Raw genomic sequence first — 22774 nt, 5'->3', positions numbered from 1 at the left:
GATCACTGTATTCAAAGATCAGAGTGGAGTGGTTACCAATACACCAAGAAACCACATTCATTAGGGAACATCTAAACATTTTTTTCTAAAATGTTAGATTCTTAGAAGACACATTTTATTGAAGTTATTGTACATATATTAACATCAATGCTTATTTGGATTACACAGTAAAATTCATATAATTACAAACATTTCTATAACTACCTTTTTTTTAGATTTTAGTACATTTTTACAATAATCAGTGATTTTAAAAAAATGTATTATATGTATAAAAAAGAAAAGTTTTTGTCAATCAAGGAATTAAACTTTGTACTAAAATGCACCTGGTCCCACCGAGATTTGAACTCAATTTACTGGATTCAGAGTACAGAGTGCTAACCATAACACCATGGAATCTCCCTTCTAATAACACATATAAAACTTTCTCTCAGAGTGTAAGATCTTTATTTCTACAAGATACAGAAATATTCATTCAGAGAGATATGTACTACATTGTATTTACAAATAAAACCATTAGGACCTACCAATTTGTATATACATATTATTAGTTTCAGAGTCCAGAATTGTTAACAGTACACCATGAAAGCTCATTCATATGGTGGCATGTAAAAAATGTTCTCACAGTGTAAGATTCTTAGAGGTTACATTTTATTGGAATTATATTACCGATAAACCTGTCTCTCAGTGTGTGTGATTCTTAATTTATGCAATTTATAGATATTTTCTTTCTCAGAGATATGAACTGCATAATACTTACAAAAAAACAATAGGACCTACCAAGATGTAAATACAAATCATGGATTCAGAGTCCAAAATGGTTACAAATACACCAGGAAACCTCATTCATGAGGAAGCATTTAAACAGTTTTTATTAGAATGTACTCTCAGAGAAATATAAACTGAACGGTACTTACAAAAAACCAATCGGACCTACCAAGATTTAAATACAGATCACTGTATTCAAAGATCAGAGTGGAGTAGTTACCAATACACCAAGAAACCACATTCATTAGGGAACATCTAAACATTTTTTTCTAAAATGTTAGATTCTTAGAAGACACATTTTATTGAAGTTATTGTATAAAATGTATACATATATTAACATCAATGCTTATTTGGATTACACAGTAAAATTCATATAATTACAAACATTTCTATAACTACCTTTTTTTTAGATTTTAGTACATTTTTACAATAATCAGTAATTTAAAAAAAATTTATTATATGTATAAAAAAGAAAAGTTTTTGTCAATCAAGGAATTAAACTTTGTACGAAAATGCACCTGGTCCCACCGAGATTTGAACTCAATTTACTGGATTTAGAGTACAGAGTGCTAACCATAACACCTTGGAATCTCCCTTCTAATAACACATATAAAACTTTCTCTCCGAGTGTAAGATCTTTATTTCTACATGATACAGAAATATTCATTCAGAGAGATATGTACTACATTGTATTTACAAATAAAACCATTAGGACCTACCAATTTGTATATACAGATTATTAGTTTCAGAGTCCAGAATTGTTAACAGTACACCATGAAAGCTCATTCATATGGTGGCATGTAAAAAATGTTCTCACAGTGTAAGGTTCTTAGAGGTTACATTTTATTGGAATTACATTACCGATAAACCTGTCTCTCAGTGTGTATGATTCTTAATTTATGCAATTTATAGATATTTTCTTTCTCAGAGATATGAACTGCATAATACTTACAAAAAAACAATAGGACCTACCAAGATGTAAATACAAATCATGGATTCAGAGTCCAAAATGGTTACAAATACACCAGGAAACCTCATTCATGAGGAAGCATTTAAACAGTTTTTATTAGAATGTACTCTCAGAGAAATATAAACTGAACGGTACTTACAAAAAACCAATAGGACCTAGCAAGATTTAAATACAGATCACTGGATTCAAAGATCCGAGTGGTTACCAATACACCAAGAAACTTCATTCATGAGGGAGAGCTAAACATTTTTTTCTAAAATGTTAGATTCTTAGAAGACACATTTTATTGCAATTATTGTACATATATTTACATCAACGCTTATTTGGGTTATATAGTAAAATTCATATAATTACATACATTTCTATAACTACCTTTTTTTAGCTTTTAGTACATATTTACAAAAATCAGTGATTTAAAAAAATTATTATATGTATGAAAAAGAAGACTTTCTGTCAATCAAGAACTTAAACTGAAGGTACTAAAACACATCAGGTCCCACCGAGATTTGAACTCGGATCGCTGGATTCAGAGCCCAGAGTGCTAACCATTACACCATGAAACCTCTCTTCTAACACAACATATACAACTTTCTCTTAGAGTGTGAGATCTTATTTTCTACAAGTTACAGGAATAATAATCAGAGAGATAAGTATTACATTGTATTTACAAAAAAAAGCCATTAGGACCTACCAAATTTTTATACAGATTATAGGTTTCAGAGTCCAGAATTGTTAACAGCACACAATGAAACCTCATTCATATGGTAGCATGTACATTTTTTGTCAGAGTATAAGATTCTTAGTGGATACATTTTATTGGAATTAAATGACAGATAAACCTGTCTCTCAGTGTGTAAGATTTTAATTTATGCAATTTATAGATATTTTCTTTCTCAGAGATATTAACTGTATTGTACTTACAGCAAAACCAATAGAACCTACCAAGATGTAAATATAGATCATGGATTCAGAGTCCAAAATGTTTACCAATATACCATGAAACCTCATCCATTAGGGAGCATCTGTTATGCACACCAGTGCCTGCAGGAAAGTACTGGTGTCAGAACTGTTATGCACTCCAGTGTCTGCAGGAATGTACTGGTGTTTGAACTGTTATGCAAAACAAATGGACTCACAGACAAACTGGGGAATATGACATAACGTACACAGAAGGTGATAGGGTAACAAAATACACACAAAGTGAACAGAGAAGCCCAGAGGCTAAGGAACTGGGTATCTCCCTTGTATTAGAACTGCTCAGATGGAAATAGCAAGATGTTGTGTTTTAATACGTAGAGAACCCGAAATGCTGTTGCTAAGGGCAACAGCAAAACCCTAAAGGGTTACCAACGGGTGTGGCAGTAAACTCCTTGGTCAGAGATGGAATGATAGACACAAGGAGAGACTCCACAATCCTGATTCTCACTTGCAGTGCACAGGTTTTAGCTTACTGCCACTAAACTGACCCCTGACACCTAGCACAGTGAGACAGGATTAGACAGGCAAGTCTTAGAATACAGCCGCAAACTTGCTAAGTTCACAGAGTAGTAACAGAACCCCAGCAAGCTAAACGACTGACTCCAGTCTTACTGCTAGGTCTGGATTGGCAGAGTGTAATACCAAATCCCCAGGCCTATTTGCAGTAAGCAACAAACAAATACAAAGCTACACAGTACTGGCTAACTTTCATGAACTGACTAACCAACAAAGATTCAGCAGCATCTGCTTACCCTGAAAAGAGGCCTTATAAAGCAGGTGCTGTCCACACCCCACTCAGACCTCACAGACTGTGAGCACAAAAACCAGCACCGGATCCCCTGCCGTGCACAGAGCCTATAACCACTGCACAGCAAAAGACCCGAACCGGAGTATCAGCTGCGCTCAGGTTACTCCACTAGCACTTGTCTCCCGGTTGCCATGACGACGTGGCAGCACAGGGCAGGAGACCCTAACAGCATCTAAATATTTTTATAAGAATGTACTCTCAGAGAGATATGAACTGAATGGTACTTACAAAAAACCAATAGGACCTACCAAGATTTAAATACAGATCACTGTATTCAAAGATCAGAGTGGAGTGGTTACCAATACACCAAGAAACCACATTCATTAGGGAACATCTAAACATTTTTTTCTAAAATGTTAGATTCTTCGAAGACACATTTTATTGTAGTTATTGTACATATATTAACATCAATGCTTATTTGGATTACACAGTAAAATTCATATAATTACAAACATTTCTATAACTACCTTTTTTTTAGATTTTTGTACATTTTTACAATAATCAGTAATTTAAAAAAAATGTATTATATGTATAAAAAAGAAAAGTTTTTGTCAATCAAGGACTTAAACTGAAGGTACTAAAATGCACCTGGTCCCACCGAGATTTGAACTCAATTTACTGGATTCAGAGTACAGAGTGCTAACCATAACACCATGGAATATCCCTTCTAATAACACATATAAAACTTTCTCTCAGAGTGTAAGATCTTTATTTCTACAAGATACAGAAATATTCATTCAGAGAGATATGTACTACATTGTATTTACAAATAAAACCATTAGGACCTACCAATTTGTATATACAGATTATTAGTTTCAGAGTCCAGAATTGTTAACAGTACACCATGAAAGCTCATTCATATGGTGGCGTGTAAAAAATGTTCTCACAGTGTAAGATTCTTAGAGGTTACATTTTATTGGAATTATATTACCGATAAACCTGTCTCTCAGTGTGTATGATTCTTAATTTATGCAATTTATAGATATTTTCTTTCTCAGAGATATGAGCTGCATAATACTTACAAAAAAACAATAGGACCTACCAAGATGTAAATACAAATCATGGATTCAGAGTCCAAAATGGTTACAAATACACCAGGAAACCTCATTCATGAGGAAGCATTTAAACAGTTTTTATTAGAATGTACTCTCAGAGAAATATAAACTGAACGGTACTTACAAAAAACCAATAGGACCTACCAAGATTTAAATACAGATCACTGCATTCAAAGATCCGAGTGGTTACCAATACACCAAGAAACTTCATTCATGAGGGAGAGCTAAACATTTTTTTCTAAAATGTTAGATTCTTAGAAGACACATTTTATTGCAATTATTGTACATATATTTACATCAACGCTTATTTGGGTTATATAGTAAAATTCATATAATTACATACATTTCTATAACTACCTTTTTTTTAGCTTTTAGTACATATTTACAAAAATCAGTGATTAAAAAAATTATTATATGTATGAAAAAGAAGACTTTCTGTCAATCAAGAACTTAAACTGAAGGTACTAAAACACATCAGGTCCCACCGAGATTTGAACTCAGATCGCTGGATTCAGAGCCCAGAGTGCTAACCATTACACCATGAAACTTCTCTTCTAACACAACATATACAACTTTCTCTTAGAGTGTGAGATCTTATTTTCTACAAGTTACATGAATAATAATCAGAGAGATAAGTATTACATTGTATTTACAGAAAAAAAGCCATTAGGACCTACCAAATTTTGATACAGATTATAGGTTTCAGAGTCCAGAATTGTTAACAGCACACAATGAAACCTCATTCATATGGTAGCATGTACATTTTTTGTCAGAGTATAAGATTCTTAGTGGATACATTTTATTGGAATTAAATGACAGATAAACCTGTCTCTCAGTGTGTAAGATTCTTAATTTTGCAATTTATAGATATTTTCTTTCTCAGAGATATTAACTGTATTGTACTTACAACAAAACCAATAGAACCTACCAAGATGTAAATATAGATCATGGATTCAGAGTCCAAAATGTTTACCAATATACCATGAAACCTCATCCATTAGGGAGCATCTAAATATTTTTATAAGAATGTACTCTCAGAGAGATATGAACTGAATGGTACTTACAAAAAACCAATAGGACCTACCAAGATTTAAATACAGATCACTGTATTCAAAGATCAGAGTGGAGTGGTTACCAATACACCAAGAAACCACATTCATTAGGGAACATCTAAACATTTTTTTCTAAAATGTTAGATTCTTAGAAGACACATTTTATTGAAGTTATTGTATAAAATGTATACATATATTAACATCAATGCTTATTTGGATTACACAGTAAAATTCATATAATTACAAACATTTCTATAACTACCTTTTTTATAGATTTTAGTACATTTTTACAATAATCAGTAATTTAAAAAAAATGTATTATATGTATAAAAAAGAAAAGTTTTTGTCAATCAAGGACTTAAACTGAAGGTACTAAAATGCACCTGGTCCCACCGAGATTTGAACTCAATTTGCTGGATTCAGAGTACAGAGTGCTAACCATAACACCATGGAATATCCCTTCTAATAACACATATAAAACTTTCTCTCAGAGTGTAAGATCTTTATTTCTACAAGATACAGAAATATTCATTCAGAGAGATATGTACTACATTGTATTTACAAATAAAACCATTAGGACCTACCAATTTGTATATACAGATTATTAGTTTCAGAGTCCAGAATTGTTAACAGTACACCATGAAAGCTCATTCATATGGTGGCATGTAAAAAATGTTCTCACAGTGTAAGATTCTTAGAGGTTACATTTTATTGGAATTATATTACCGATAAACCTGTCTCTCAGTGTGTATGATTCTTAATTTATGCAATTTATAGATATTTTCTTTCTCAGAGATATGAACTGCATAATACTTACAAAAAAACAATAGGACCTACCAAGATGTAAATACAAATCATGGATTCAGAGTCCAAAATGGTTACAAATACACCAGGAAACCTCATTCATGAGGCAGCATTTAAACAGTTTTTATTAGAATGTACTCTCAGAGATATATAAACTGAACGGTACTTACAAAAAACCAATAGGACCTACCAAGATTTAATACAGATCACTGGATTCAAAGATCCGAGTGGTTACCAATACACCAAGAAACTTCATTCATGAGGGAGAGCTAAACATTTTTTTCTAAAATGTTAGATTCTTAGAAGACACATTTTATTGCAATTATTGTACATATATTTACATCAACGCTTATTTGGGTTATATAGTAAAATTCATATAATTACATACATTTCTATAACTACCTTTTTTTAGCTTTTAGTACATATTTACAAAAATCAGTGATTTAAAAAAATTATTATATGTATGAAAAAGAAGACTTTCTGTCAATCAAGAACTTAAACTGAAGGTACTAAAACACATCAGGTCCCACCGAGATTTGAACTCGGATCGCTGGATTCAGAGCCCAGAGTGCTAACCATTACACCATGAAACCTCTCTTCTAACACAACATATACAACTTTCTCTTAGAGTGTGAGATCTTATTTTCTACAAGTTACAGGAATAATAATCAGAGAGATAAGTATTACATTGTATTTACAAAAAAAAGCCATTAGGACCTACCAAATTTTTATACAGATTATAGGTTTCAGAGTCCAGAATTGTTAACAGTACACAATGAAACCTCATTCATATGGTAGCATGTACATTTTTTGTCAGAGTATAAGATTCTTAGTGGATACATTTTATTGGAATTAAATGACAGATAAACCTGTCTCTCAGTGTGTAAGATTCTTAATTTATGCAATTTATAGATATTTTCTTTCTCAGAGATATTAACTGTATTGTACTTACAACAAAACCAATAGAACCTACCAAGATGTAAATATAGATCATGGATTCAGAGTCCAAAATGTTTACCAATATACCATGAAACCTCATCCATTAGGGAGCATCTAAATATTTTTATAAGAATGTACTCTCAGAGAGATATGAACTGAATGGTACTTACAAAAAACCAATAGGACCTACCAAGATTTAAATACAGATCACTGTATTCAAAGATCAGAGTGGAGTGGTTACCAATACACCAAGAAACCACATTCATTAGGGAACATCTAAACATTTTTTTCTAAAATGTTAGATTCTTAGAAGACACATTTTATTGAAGTTATTGTATAAAATGTATACATATATTAACATCAATGCTTATTTGGATTACACAGTAAAATTCATATAATTACAAACATTTCTATAACTACCTTTTTTTTAGATTTTAGTACATTTTTACAATAATCAGTAATTTTAAAAAAATGTAATATATGTATAAAAAAGAAAAGTTTTTGTCAATCAAGGAATTAAACTTTGTACTAAAATGCACCTGGTCCCACCGAGATTTGAACTCAATTTACTGGATTCAGAGTACAGAGTGCTAACCATAACACCATGGAATATCCCTTCTAATAACACATATAAAACTTTCTCTCAGAGTGTAAGATCTTTATTTCTACAAGATACAGAAATATTCATTCAGAGAGATATGTACTACATTGTATTTACAAATAAAACCATTAGGACCTACCAATTTGTATATACAGATTATTAGTTTCAGAGTCCAGAATTGTTAACAGTACACCATGAAAGCTCATTCATATGGTGGCATGTAAAAAATGTTCTCACAGTGTAAGATTCTTAGAGGTTACATTTTATTGGAATTATATTACCGATAAACCTGTCTCTCAGTGTGTATGATTCTTAATTTATGCAATTTATAGATATTTTCTTTCTCACAGATGTGAACTGCATAATACTTACAAAAAAACAATAGGACCTACCAAGATGTAAATACAAATCATGGATTCAGAGTCCAAAATGGTTACAAATACACCAGGAAACCTCATTCATGAGGAAGCATTTAAACAGTTTTTATTAGAATGTACTCTCAGAGAAATATAAACTGAACGGTACTTACAAAAAACCAATAGGACCTACCAAGATTTAAATACAGATCACTGGATTCAAAGATCCGAGTGGTTACCAATACACCAAGAAACTTCATTCATGAGGGAGAGCTAAACATTTTTTTCTAAAATGTTAGATTCTTAGAAGACACATTTTATTGCAATTATTGTACATATATTTACATCAACGCTTATTTGGGTTATATAGTAAAATTCATATAATTACATACATTTCTATAACTACCTTTTTTTTAGCTTTTAGTACATATTTACAAAAATCAGTGATTAAAAAAATTATTATATGTATGAAAAAGAAGACTTTCTGTCAATCAAGAACTTAAACTGAAGGTACTAAAACACATCAGGTCCCACCGAGGTTTGAACTCAGATAGCTGGATTCAGAGCCCAGAGTGCTAACCATTACACCATGAAACTTCTCTTCTAACACAACATATACAACTTTCTCTTAGAGTGTGAGATCTTATTTTCTACAAGTTACAGGAATAATAATCAGAGAGATAAGTATTACATTGTATTTACAGAAAAAAAGCCATTAGGACCTACCAAATTTTGATACAGATTATAGGTTTCAGAGTCCAGAATTGTTAACAGCACACAATGAAACCTCATTCATATGGTAGCATGTACATTTTTTGTCAGAGTATAAGATTCTTAGTGGATACATTTTATTGGAATTAAATGACAGATAAACCTGTCTCTCAGTGTGTAAGATTCTTAATTTTGCAATTTATAGATATTTTCTTTCTCAGAGAAATTAACTGTATTGTACTTACAACAAAACCAATAGAACCTACCAAGATGTAAATATAGATCATGGATTCAGAGTCCAAAATGTTTACCAATATACCATGAAACCTCATCCATTAGGGAGCATCTAAATATTTTTATAAGAATGTACTCTCAGAGAGATATGAAATGAATGGTACTTACAAAAAACCAATAGGACCTACCAAGATTTAAATACAGATCACTGGATTCAAAGTTCAGAGTGGTTACCAATACACCAAGAAACCTCATTCACGAGGGAGAGCTAAACATTTTTTTCTAAAATGTTAGATTCTTAGAAGACACATTTTATTGCAATTATTGTACATATATTTACATCAACGCTTATTTGGGTTATATAGTAAAATTCATATAATTACATACATTTCTATAACTACCTTTTTTTTAGCTTTTAGTACATATTTACAAAAATCAGTGATTTAAAAAAATTATTATATGTATGAAAAAGAAGACTTTCTGTCAATCAAGAACTTAAACTGAAGGTACTAAAACACATCAGGTCCCACCGAGATTTGAACTCGGATCGCTGGATTCAGAGCCCAGAGTGCTAACCATTACACCATGAAACCTCTCTTCTAACACAACATATACAACTTTCTCTTAGAGTGTGAGATCTTATTTTCTACAAGTTACAGGAATAATAATCAGAGAGATAAGTATTACATTGTATTTACAAAAAAAAGCCATTAGGACCTACCAAATTTTTATACAGATTATAGGTTTCAGAGTCCAGAATTGTTAACAGTACACAATGAAACCTCATTCATATGGTAGCATGTACATTTTTTGTCTGAGTATAAGATTCTTAGTGGATACATTTTATTGGAATTAAATGACAGATAAACCTGTCTCTCAGTGTGTAAGATTCTTAATTTATGCAATTTATAGATATTTTCTTTCTCAGAGATATTAACTGTATTGTACTTACAACAAAACCAATAGAACCTACCAAGATGTAAATATAGATCATGGATTCAGAGTCCAAAATGTTTACCAATATACCATGAAACCTCATCCATTAGGGAGCATCTAAATATTTTTATAAGAATGTACTCTCAGAGAGATATGAACTGAATGGTACTTACAAAAAACCAATAGGACCTACCAAGATTTAAATACAGATCACTGTATTCAAAGATCAGAGTGGAGTGGTTACCAATACACCAAGAAACCACATTCATTAGGGAACATCTAAACATTTTTTTCTAAAATGTTAGATTCTTAGAAGACACATTTTATTGAAGTTATTGTATAAAATGTATACATATATTAACATCAATGCTTATTTGGATTACACAGTAAAATTCATATAATTACAAACATTTCTATAACTACCTTTTTTTTAGATTTTAGTACATTTTTACAATAATCAGTAATTTTAAAAAAATGTAATATATGTATAAAAAAGAAAAGTTTTTGTCAATCAAGGAATTAAACTTTGTACTAAAATGCACCTGGTCCCACCGAGATTTGAACTCAATTTACTGGATTCAGAGTACAGAGTGCTAACCATAACACCATGGAATATCCCTTCTAATAACACATATAAAACTTTCTCTCAGAGTGTAAGATCTTTATTTCTACAAGATACAGAAATATTCATTCAGAGAGATATGTACTACATTGTATTTACAAATAAAACCATTAGGACCTACCAATTTGTATATACAGATTATTAGTTTCAGAGTCCAGAATTGTTAACAGTACACCATGAAAGCTCATTCATATGGTGGCATGTAAAAAATGTTCTCACAGTGTAAGATTCTTAGAGGTTACATTTTATTGGAATTATATTACCGATAAACCTGTCTCTCAGTGTGTATGATTCTTAATTTATGCAATTTATAGATATTTTCTTTCTCAGAGATATGAACTGCATAATACTTACAAAAAAACAATAGGACCTACCAAGATGTAAATACAAATCATGGATTCAGAGTCCAAAATGGTTACAAATACACCAGGAAACCTCATTCATGAGGCAGCATTTAAACAGTTTTTATTAGAATGTACTCTCAGAGATATATAAACTGAACGGTACTTACAAAAAACCAATAGGACCTACCAAGATTTAATACAGATCACTGGATTCAAAGATCCGAGTGGTTACCAATACACCAAGAAACTTCATTCATGAGGGAGAGCTAAACATTTTTTTCTAAAATGTTAGATTCTTAGAAGACACATTTTATTGCAATTATTGTACATATATTTACATCAACGCTTATTTGGGTTATATAGTAAAATTCATATAATTACATACATTTCTATAACTACCTTTTTTTAGCTTTTAGTACATATTTACAAAAATCAGTGATTTAAAAAAATTATTATATGTATGAAAAAGAAGACTTTCTGTCAATCAAGAACTTAAACTGAAGGTACTAAAACACATCAGGTCCCACCGAGATTTGAACTCGGATCGCTGGATTCAGAGCCCAGAGTGCTAACCATTACACCATGAAACCTCTCTTCTAACACAACATATACAACTTTCTCTTAGAGTGTGAGATCTTATTTTCTACAAGTTACAGGAATAATAATCAGAGAGATAAGTATTACATTGTATTTACAAAAAAAAGCCATTAGGACCTACCAAATTTTTATACAGATTATAGGTTTCAGAGTCCAGAATTGTTAACAGTACACAATGAAACCTCATTCATATGGTAGCATGTACATTTTTTGTCAGAGTATAAGATTCTTAGTGGATACATTTTATTGGAATTAAATGACAGATAAACCTGTCTCTCAGTGTGTAAGATTCTTAATTTATGCAATTTATAGATATTTTCTTTCTCAGAGATATTAACTGTATTGTACTTACAACAAAACCAATAGAACCTACCAAGATGTAAATATAGATCATGGATTCAGAGTCCAAAATGTTTACCAATATACCATGAAACCTCATCCATTAGGGAGCATCTAAATATTTTTATAAGAATGTACTCTCAGAGAGATATGAACTGAATGGTACTTACAAAAAACCAATAGGACCTACCAAGATTTAAATACAGATCACTGTATTCAAAGATCAGAGTGGAGTGGTTACCAATACACCAAGAAACCACATTCATTAGGGAACATCTAAACATTTTTTTCTAAAATGTTAGATTCTTAGAAGACACATTTTATTGAAGTTATTGTATAAAATGTATACATATATTAACATCAATGCTTATTTGGATTACACAGTAAAATTCATATAATTACAAACATTTCTATAACTACCTTTTTTTTAGATTTTAGTACATTTTTACAATAATCAGTAATTTTAAAAAAATGTAATATATGTATAAAAAAGAAAAGTTTTTGTCAATCAAGGAATTAAACTTTGTACTAAAATGCACCTGGTCCCACCGAGATTTGAACTCAATTTACTGGATTCAGAGTACAGAGTGCTAACCATAACACCATGGAATATCCCTTCTAATAACACATATAAAACTTTCTCTCAGAGTGTAAGATCTTTATTTCTACAAGATACAGAAATATTCATTCAGAGAGATATGTACTACATTGTATTTACAAATAAAACCATTAGGACCTACCAATTTGTATATACAGATTATTAGTTTCAGAGTCCAGAATTGTTAACAGTACACCATGAAAGCTCATTCATATGGTGGCATGTAAAAAATGTTCTCACAGTGTAAGATTCTTAGAGGTTACATTTTATTGGAATTATATTACCGATAAACCTGTCTCTCAGTGTGTATGATTCTTAATTTATGCAATTTATAGATATTTTCTTTCTCACAGATGTGAACTGCATAATACTTACAAAAAAACAATAGGACCTACCAAGATGTAAATACAAATCATGGATTCAGAGTCCAAAATGGTTACAAATACACCAGGAAACCTCATTCATGAGGAAGCATTTAAACAGTTTTTATTAGAATGTACTCTCAGAGAAATATAAACTGAACGGTACTTACAAAAAACCAATAGGACCTACCAAGATTTAAATACAGATCACTGGATTCAAAGATCCGAGTGGTTACCAATACACCAAGAAACTTCATTCATGAGGGAGAGCTAAACATTTTTTTCTAAAATGTTAGATTCTTAGAAGACACATTTTATTGCAATTATTGTACATATATTTACATCAACGCTTATTTGGGTTATATAGTAAAATTCATATAATTACATACATTTCTATAACTACCTTTTTTTTAGCTTTTAGTACATATTTACAAAAATCAGTGATTAAAAAAATTATTATATGTATGAAAAAGAAGACTTTCTGTCAATCAAGAACTTAAACTGAAGGTACTAAAACACATCAGGTCCCACCGAGGTTTGAACTCAGATAGCTGGATTCAGAGCCCAGAGTGCTAACCATTACACCATGAAACTTCTCTTCTAACACAACATATACAACTTTCTCTTAGAGTGTGAGATCTTATTTTCTACAAGTTACAGGAATAATAATCAGAGAGATAAGTATTACATTGTATTTACAGAAAAAAAGCCATTAGGACCTACCAAATTTTGATACAGATTATAGGTTTCAGAGTCCAGAATTGTTAACAGCACACAATGAAACCTCATTCATATGGTAGCATGTACATTTTTTGTCAGAGTATAAGATTCTTAGTGGATACATTTTATTGGAATTAAATGACAGATAAACCTGTCTCTCAGTGTGTAAGATTCTTAATTTTGCAATTTATAGATATTTTCTTTCTCAGAGAAATTAACTGTATTGTACTTACAACAAAACCAATAGAACCTACCAAGATGTAAATATAGATCATGGATTCAGAGTCCAAAATGTTTACCAATATACCATGAAACCTCATCCATTAGGGAGCATCTAAATATTTTTATAAGAATGTACTCTCAGAGAGATATGAAATGAATGGTACTTACAAAAAACCAATAGGACCTACCAAGATTTAAATACAGATCACTGGATTCAAAGTTCAGAGTGGTTACCAATACACCAAGAAACCTCATTCACGAGGGAGAGCTAAACATTTTTTTCTAAAATGTTAGATTCTTAGAAGACACATTTTATTGCAATTATTGTACATATATTTACATCAACGCTTATTTGGGTTATATAGTAAAATTCATATAATTACATACATTTCTATAACTACCTTTTTTTTAGCTTTTAGTACATATTTACAAAAATCAGTGATTTAAAAAAATTATTATATGTATGAAAAAGAAGACTTTCTGTCAATCAAGAACTTAAACTGAAGGTACTAAAACACATCAGGTCCCACCGAGATTTGAACTCGGATCGCTGGATTCAGAGCCCAGAGTGCTAACCATTACACCATGAAACCTCTCTTCTAACACAACATATACAACTTTCTCTTAGAGTGTGAGATCTTATTTTCTACAAGTTACAGGAATAATAATCAGAGAGATAAGTATTACATTGTATTTACAAAAAAAAGCCATTAGGACCTACCAAATTTTTATACAGATTATAGGTTTCAGAGTCCAGAATTGTTAACAGTACACAATGAAACCTCATTCATATGGTAGCATGTACATTTTTTGTCAGAGTATAAGATTCTTAGTGGATACATTTTATTGGAATTAAATGACAGATAAACCTGTCTCTCAGTGTGTAAGATTCTTAATTTATGCAATTTATAGATATTTTCTTTCTCAGAGATATTAACTGTATTGTACTTACAACAAAACCAATAGAACCTACCAAGATGTAAATATAGATCATGGATTCAGAGTCCAAAATGTTTACCAATATACCATGAAACCTCATCCATTAGGGAGCATCTAAATATTTTTATAAGAATGTACTCTCAGAGAGATATGAACTGAATGGTACTTACAAAAAACCAATAGGACCTACCAAGATTTAAATACAGATCACTGTATTCAAAGATCAGAGTGGAGTGGTTACCAATACACCAAGAAACCACATTCATTAGGGAACATCTAAACATTTTTTTCTAAAATGTTAGATTCTTAGAAGACACATTTTATTGAAGTTATTGTATAAAATGTATACATATATTAACATCAATGCTTATTTGGATTACACAGTAAAATTCATATAATTACAAACATTTCTATAACTACCTTTTTTTTAGATTTTAGTACATTTTTACAATAATCAGTAATTTTAAAAAAATGTAATATATGTATAAAAAAGAAAAGTTTTTGTCAATCAAGGAATTAAACTTTGTACTAAAATGCACCTGGTCCCACCGAGATTTGAACTCAATTTACTGGATTCAGAGTACAGAGTGCTAACCATAACACCATGGAATATCCCTTCTAATAACACATATAAAACTTTCTCTCAGAGTGTAAGATCTTTATTTCTACAAGATACAGAAATATTCATTCAGAGAGATATGTACTACATTGTATTTACAAATAAAACCATTAGGACCTACCAATTTGTATATACAGATTATTAGTTTCAGAGTCCAGAATTGTTAACAGTACACCATGAAAGCTCATTCATATGGTGGCATGTAAAAAATGTTCTCACAGTGTAAGATTCTTAGAGGTTACATTTTATTGGAATTATATTACCGATAAACCTGTCTCTCAGTGTGTATGATTCTTAATTTATGCAATTTATAGATATTTTCTTTCTCAGAGATATGAACTGCATAATACTTACAAAAAAACAATAGGACCTACCAAGATGTAAATACAAATCATGGATTCAGAGTCCAAAATGGTTACAAATACACCAGGAAACCTCATTCATGAGGAAGCATTTAAACAGTTTTTATTAGAATGTACTCTCAGAGAAATATAAACTGAACGGTACTTACAAAAAACCAATAGGACCTACCAAGATTTAAATACAGATCACTGCATTCAAAGATCCGAGTGGTTACCAATACACCAAGAAACTTCATTCATGAGGGAGAGCTAAACATTTTTTTCTAAAATGTTAGATTCTTAGAAGACACATTTTATTGCAATTATTGTACATATATTTACATCAACGCTTATTTGGGTTATATAGTAAAATTCATATAATTACATACATTTCTATAACTACCTTTTTTTTAGCTTTTAGTACATATTTACAAAAATCAGTGATTAAAAAAATTATTATATGTATGAAAAAGAAGACTTTCTGTCAATCAAGAACTTAAACTGAAGGTACTAAAACACATCAGGTCCCACCGAGATTTGAACTCAGATAGCTGGATTCAGAGCCCAGAGTGCTAACCATTACACCATGAAACTTCTCTTCTAACACAACATATACAACTTTCTCTTAGAGTGTGAGATCTTATTTTCTACAAGTTACAGGAATAATAATCAGAGAGATAAGTATTACATTGTATTTACAGAAAAAAAGCCATTAGGACCTACCAAATTTTGATACAGATTATAGGTTTCAGAGTCCAGAATTGTTAACAGCACACAATGAAACCTCATTCATATGGTAGCATGTACATTTTTTGTCAGAGTATAAGATTCTTAGTGGATACATTTTATTGGAATTAAATGACAGATAAACCTGTCTCTCAGTGTGTAAGATTCTTAATTTTGCAATTTATAGATATTTTCTTTCTCAGAGATATTAACTGTATTGTACTTACAACAAAACCAATAGAACCTACCAAGATGTAAATATAGATCATGGATTCAGAGTCCAAAATGTTTACCAATATACCATGAAACCTCATCCATTAGGGAGCATCTAAATATTTTTATAAGAATGTACTCTCAGAGAGATATGAAATGAATGGTACTTACAAAAAACCAATAGGACCTACCAAGATTTAAATACAGATCACTGTATTCAAAGATCAGAGTGGAGTGATTACCAATACACCAAGAAACCACATTCACTAGGGAACATCTAAACATTTTTTTCTAAAATGTTAGATTCTTCGAAGACACATTTTATTGAAGTTATTGTACATATATTAACATCAATGCTTATTTGGATTACACAGTAAAATTCATATAATTACAAACATTTCTATAACTACCTTTTTTTTAGATTTTAGTACATTTTTACAATAATCAGTAATTTTAAAAAAATGTATTATATGTATAAAAAAGAAAAGTTTTTGTCAATCAAGGACTTAAACTGAAGGTACTAAAATGCACCTGGTCCCACCGAGGATTGAACTCAATTTACTGGATTCAGAGTACAGAGTGCTAACCATAACACCATGGAATATCCCTTCTAATAACACATATAAAACTTTCTCTCAGAGTGTAAGATCTTTATTTCTACAAGATACAGAAATATTCATTCAGAGAGATATGTACTATATTGTATTTACAAATAAAACCATTAGGACCTACCAATTTGTATATACAGATTATTAGTTTCAGAGTCCAGAATTGTTAACAGTACACCATGAAAGCTCATTCATATGGTGGCATGTAAAAAATGTTCTCACAGTGTAAGATTCTTAGAGGTTACATTTTATTGGAATTATATTACCGATAAACCTGTCTCTCAGTGTGTATGATTCTTAATTTATGCAATTTATAGATATTTTCTTTCTCAGAGATATGAACTGCATAATACTTACAAAAAAACAATAGGACCTACCAAGATGTAAATACAAATCATGGATTCAGAGTCCAAAATGGTTACAAATACACCAGGAAACCTCATTCATGAGGAAGCATTTAAACAGTTTTTATTAGAATGTACTCTCAGAGAAATATAAACTGAACGGTACTTACAAAAAACCAATAGGACCTACCAAGATTTAATACAGATCACTGGATTCAAAGATCCGAGTGGTTACCAATACACCAAGAAACTTCATTCATGAGGGAGAGCTAAACATTTTTTTCTAAAATGTTAGATTCTTAGAAGACACATTTTATTGCAATTATTGTACATATATTTACATCAACGCTTATTTGGGTTATATAGTAAAATTCATATAATTACATACATTTCTATAACTACCTTTTTTTAGCTTTTAGTACATATTTACAAAAATCAGTGATTTAAAAAAATTATCATATGTATGAAAAAGAAGACTTTCTGTCAATCAAGAACTTAAACTGAAGGTACTAAAACACATCAGGTCCCACCGAGATTTGAACTCGGATCGCTGGATTCAGAGCCCAGAGTGCTAACCATTACACCATGAAACCTCTCTTCTAACACAACATATACAACTTTCTCTTAGAGTGTGAGATCTTATTTTCTACAAGTTACAGGAATAATAATCAGAGAGATAAGTATTACATTGTATTTACAAAAAAAAGCCATTAGGGCCTACCAAATTTTTATACAGATTATAGGTTTCAGAGTCCAGAATTGTTAACAGCACACAATTAAACCTCATTCATATGGTAGCATGTAAATTTTTTGTCAGAGTATAAGATTCTTAGTGGATACATTTTATTGGAATTAAATGACAGATAAACCTGTCTCTCAGTGTGTAAGATTCTTAATTTATGCAATTTATAGATATTTTCTTTCTCAGAGATATTAACTGTATTGTACTTACAACAAAACCAATAGAACCTACCAAGATGTAAATATAGATCATGGATTCAGAGACCAAAATGTTTACCAATATACCATGAAACCTCATCCATTAGGGAGCATCTAAATATTTTTATAAGAATGTACTCTCAGAGAGATATGAACTGAATGGTGCTTACAAAAAACCAATAGGACCTACCAAGATTTAAATACAGATCACTGTATTCAAAGATCAGAGTGGAGTGGTTACCAATACACCAAGAAACCACATTCATTAGGGAACATCTAAACATTTTTTTCTAATATGTTAGATTCTTAGAAGACACATTTTATTGAAGTTATTGTATAAAATGTATACATATATTAACATCAATGCTTATTTGGATTACACAGTAAAATTCATATAATTACAAACATTTCTATAACTACCTTTTTTTAGATTTTAGTACATTTTTACAATAATCAGTAATTTTAAAAAAATGTATTATATGTATAAAAAAGAAAAGTTTTTGTCAATCAAGGAATTAAACTTTGTACTAAAATGCACCTGGTCCCACCGAGATTTGAACTCAATTTACTGGATTCAGAGTACAGAGTGCTAACCATAACACCATGGAATATCCCTTCTAATAACACATATAAAACTTTCTCTCAGAGTGTAAGATCTTTATTTCTACAAGGTACAGAAATATTCAATCAGAGAGATATGTACTACATTGTATTTACAAATAAAACCATTAGGACCTACCAATTTGTATATACAGATTATTAGTTTCAGAGTCCAGAATTGTTAACAGTACACCATGAAAGCTCATTCATATGGTGGCATGTAAAAAATGTTCTCACAGTGTAAGGTTCTTAGAGGTTACATTTTATTGGAATTATATTACCGATAAACCTGTCTCTCAGTGTGTATGATTCTTAATTTATGCAATTTATAGATATTTTCTTTCTCAGAGATATGAACTGCATAATACTTACAAAAAAACAATAGGACCTACCAAGATGTAAATACAAATCATGGATTCAGAGTCCAAAATGGTTACAAATACACCCGGAAACCTCATTCATGAGGAAGCATTTAAACAGTTTTTATTAGAATGTACTCTCAGAGAAATATAAACTGAACGGTACTTACAAAAAACCAATAAGACCTACCAAGATTTAAATACAGATCACTGGATTCAAAGATCCGAGTGGTTACCAATACACCAAGAAACTTCATTCATGAGGGAGAGCTAAACATTTTTTTCTAAAATGTTAGATTCTTAGAAGACACATTTTATTGCAATTATTGTACATATATTTACATCAACGCTTATTTGGGTTATATAGTAAAATTCATATAATTACATACATTTCTATAACTACCTTTTTTTAGCTTTTAGTACATATTTACAAAAATCAGTGATTTAAAAAAATTATTATATGTATGAAAAAGAAGACTTTCTGTCAATCAAGAACTTAAACTGAAGGTACTAAAACACATCAGGTCCCACCGAGATTTGAACTCGGATCGCTGGATTCAGAGCCCAGAGTGCTAACCATTACACCATGAAACCTCTCTTCTAACACAACATATACAACTTTCTCTTAGAGTGTGAGATCTTATTTTCTACAAGTTACAGGAATAATAATCAGAGAGATAAGTATTACATTGTATTTACAAAAAAAAGCCATTAGGACCTACCAAATTTTTATACAGATTATAGGTTTCAGAGTCCAGAATTGTTAACAGCACACAATGAAACCTCATTCATATGGTAGCATGTACATTTTTTGTCAGAGTATAAGATTCTTAGTGGATACATTTTATTGGAATTAAATGACAGATAAACCTGTCTCTCAGTGTGTAAGATTCTTAATTTATGCAATTTATAGATATTTTCTTTCTCAGAGATATTAACTGTATTGTACTTACAACAAAACCAATAGAACCTACCAAGATGTAAATATAGATCATGGATTCAGAGTCCAAAATGTTTACCAATATACCATGAAACCTCATCCATTAGGGAGCATCTAAATATTTTTATAAGAATGTACTCTCAGAGAGATATGAACTGAATGGTGCTTACAAAAAACCAATAGGACCTACCAAGATTTAAATACAGATCACTGTATTCAAAGATCAGAGTGGAGTGGTTACCAATACACCAAGAAACCACATTCATTAGGGAACATCTAAACATTTTTTTCTAAAATGTTAGATTCTTAGAAGACACATTTTATTGAAGTTATTGTATAAAATGTATACATATATTAACATCAATGCTTATTTGGATTACACAGTAAAATTCATATAATTACAAACATTTCTATAACTACCTTTTTTTTAGATTTTAGTACATTTTTACAATAATCAGTAATTTAAAAAAAATGTATTATATGTATAAAAAAGAAAAGTTTTTGTCAATCAAGGAATTAAACTTTGTACGAAAATGCACCTGGTCCCACCGAGATTTGAACTCAATTTACTGGATTCAGAGTACAGAGTGCTAACCATAACACCATGGAATATCCCTTCTAATAACACATATAAAACTTTCTCTCAGAGTGTAAGATCTTTATTTCTACAAGATACAGAAATATTCATTCAGAGAGATATGTACTACATTGTATTTACAAATAAAACCATTAGGACCTACCAATTTGTATATACAGATTATTAGTTTCAGAGTCCAGAATTGTTAACAGTACACCATGAAAGCTCATTCATATGGTGGCATGTAAAAAATGTTCTCACAGTGTAAGATTCTTAGAGGTTACATTTTATTGGAATTATATTACCGATAAACCTGTCTCTCAGTGTGTATGATTCTTAATTTATGCAATTTATAGATATTTTCTTTCTCACAGATGTGAACTGCATAATACTTACAAAAAAACAATAGGACCTACCAAGATGTAAATACAAATCATGGATTCAGAGTCCAAAATGGTTACAAATACACCAGGAAACCTCATTCATGAGGAAGCATTTAAACAGTTTTTATTAGAATGTACTCTCAGAGAAATATAAACTGAACGGTACTTACAAAAAACCAATAGGACCTACCAAGATTTAAATACAGATCACTGGATTCAAAGATCCGAGTGGTTACCAATACACCAAGAAACTTCATTCATGAGGGAGAGCTAAACATTTTTTTCTAAAATGTTAGATTCTTAGAAGACACATTTTATTGCAATTATTGTACATATATTTACATCAACGCTTATTTGGGTTATATAGTAAAATTCATATAATTACATACATTTCTATAACTACCTTTTTTTTAGCTTTTAGTACATATTTACAAAAATCAGTGATTAAAAAAATTATTATATGTATGAAAAAGAAGACTTTCTGTCAATCAAGAACTTAAACTGAAGGTACTAAAACACATCAGGTCCCACCGAGATTTGAACTCAGATAGCTGGATTCAGAGCCCAGAGTGCTAACCATTACACCATGAAACTTCTCTTCTAACACAACATATACAACTTTCTCTTAGAGTGTGAGATCTTATTTTCTACAATTTACAGGAATAATAATCAGAGAGATAAGTATTACATTGTATTTACAGAAAAAAAGCCATTAGGACCTACCAAATTTTTATACAGATTATAGGTTTCAGAGTCCAGAATTGTTAACAGCACACAATGAAACCTCATTCATATGGTAGCATGTACATTTTTTGTCAGAGTATAAGATTCTTAGTGGATACATTTTATTGGAATTAAATGACAGATAAACCTGTCTCTCAGTGTGTAAGATTCTTAATTTATGCAATTTAAAGATATTTTCTTTCTCAGAGATATTAACTGTATTGTACTTACAACAAAACCAATAGAACCTACCAAGATGTAAATATAGATCATGGATTCAGAGTCCAAAATGTTTACCAATATACCATGAAACCTCATCCATTAGGGAGCATCTAAATATTTTTATAAGACTGTACTCTCAGAGAGATATGAACTGAATGGTACTTACAAAAAACCAATAGGACCTACCAAGATTTAAATACAGATCACTGTATTCAAAGATCAGAGTGG

At 30.7% G+C, this 22774-nt stretch overlaps 7 non-coding genes across 7 annotated transcripts; all 7 read right to left on the bottom strand.

Moving 5' to 3' along the window:
• Positions 1 to 2226: 2226 nt before the first annotated feature.
• On the bottom strand, positions 2227 to 2298 carry TRNAQ-CUG (transfer RNA glutamine (anticodon CUG)). The gene has a single exon. It is a non-coding gene; the product is annotated as a tRNA-Gln (tRNA).
• A 4655-nt stretch (positions 2299 to 6953) lies between these two features.
• TRNAQ-CUG (transfer RNA glutamine (anticodon CUG)) lies at positions 6954 to 7025 on the bottom strand. The gene has a single exon. It is a non-coding gene; the product is annotated as a tRNA-Gln (tRNA).
• A 2769-nt stretch (positions 7026 to 9794) lies between these two features.
• On the bottom strand, positions 9795 to 9866 carry TRNAQ-CUG (transfer RNA glutamine (anticodon CUG)). The gene has a single exon. It is a non-coding gene; the product is annotated as a tRNA-Gln (tRNA).
• Positions 9867 to 11693: 1827 nt separating this feature from the next.
• TRNAQ-CUG (transfer RNA glutamine (anticodon CUG)) lies at positions 11694 to 11765 on the bottom strand. The gene has a single exon. It is a non-coding gene; the product is annotated as a tRNA-Gln (tRNA).
• Positions 11766 to 14534: 2769 nt separating this feature from the next.
• TRNAQ-CUG (transfer RNA glutamine (anticodon CUG)) lies at positions 14535 to 14606 on the bottom strand. Its single transcript has one exon. It is a non-coding gene; the product is annotated as a tRNA-Gln (tRNA).
• Positions 14607 to 18324: 3718 nt separating this feature from the next.
• Positions 18325 to 18396, bottom strand: TRNAQ-CUG (transfer RNA glutamine (anticodon CUG)). Its single transcript has one exon. It is a non-coding gene; the product is annotated as a tRNA-Gln (tRNA).
• Positions 18397 to 20223: 1827 nt separating this feature from the next.
• Positions 20224 to 20295, bottom strand: TRNAQ-CUG (transfer RNA glutamine (anticodon CUG)). The gene has a single exon. It is a non-coding gene; the product is annotated as a tRNA-Gln (tRNA).
• Between the last annotated feature and the right edge of the window lie 2479 nt (positions 20296 to 22774).

The sequence above is a fragment of the Pseudophryne corroboree genome, chromosome 11, assembly GCF_028390025.1.
Source record: "Pseudophryne corroboree isolate aPseCor3 chromosome 11, aPseCor3.hap2, whole genome shotgun sequence".
Classification (NCBI taxonomy): domain Eukaryota; kingdom Metazoa; phylum Chordata; class Amphibia; order Anura; family Myobatrachidae; genus Pseudophryne; species Pseudophryne corroboree.
The sequence above is the reverse complement of the archived record's forward strand: the minus strand, read 5'-3'. Positions and strand labels throughout refer to the sequence as shown.